We start from the raw sequence: 804 nt of genomic DNA on the forward strand, positions 1-804 counted from the left end.
CTAATGAGTTAATACGCTCCTATTAACTATGCAGGTTTTATATAATAATTTAGTGTTGTACAAAAACTGTTCAATTTGAAAATACTTATTAGTTATTGCTGTATTTAGAATTTACATTAGAATACCTATAACATTTTATTTCTGATAATTAAATAGAATCGAAATATTTATACATTACACCGTTATAAATCATTATAGCCATTTCACATTTGGCATTTATAAGAAACTGTTTATTTTTATAATAAATTGTATAAGTTATTATTATGTTCTATATGTATTATGATTTTATTTTCACAAACATAATATTTAATAACACAAACACAAGATTGAGTGCTATTATTCCTTATTTGATGTCAGTTGATCAGTTGATTGATTAGGTATAGGTATAGGTTTATGTTGTCAGTTTGTGACACAAATACATAATATAATTAACTATATAATAATTATTACTATTGATAAGTAGCTACAATTAATTAGTACTATTTTTTAATAGTCATAACTCATAAGTAATTACTATTGTAATATTATTATGTAAATATGTATTAACTGTACATCTTCCTTTTTTTTGTACACATTTTTTATATTATACATTTTTACCATAGGTAATGTATTTCTATAAAAAGTTACATTATTTCCTGCAGAATGATAATTGCCAAGAAATTTGAAAAAAAAAATCGTTTTTTTGTAACGAGAAAGTAATGAGTTACTTTTCTATTTGAAAAGTAAAGTAATTTCACTACATTTTATTTGAGTAACGAGTAAAGTAACTTAATTACATTTATCTCTAAGTAACGAGTAAAGTAA

This window comes from Acyrthosiphon pisum, unplaced genomic scaffold (genome assembly GCF_005508785.2).
Source record: "Acyrthosiphon pisum isolate AL4f unplaced genomic scaffold, pea_aphid_22Mar2018_4r6ur Scaffold_21107;HRSCAF=23048, whole genome shotgun sequence".
Taxonomy (NCBI): Eukaryota; Metazoa; Arthropoda; class Insecta; order Hemiptera; family Aphididae; genus Acyrthosiphon; species Acyrthosiphon pisum.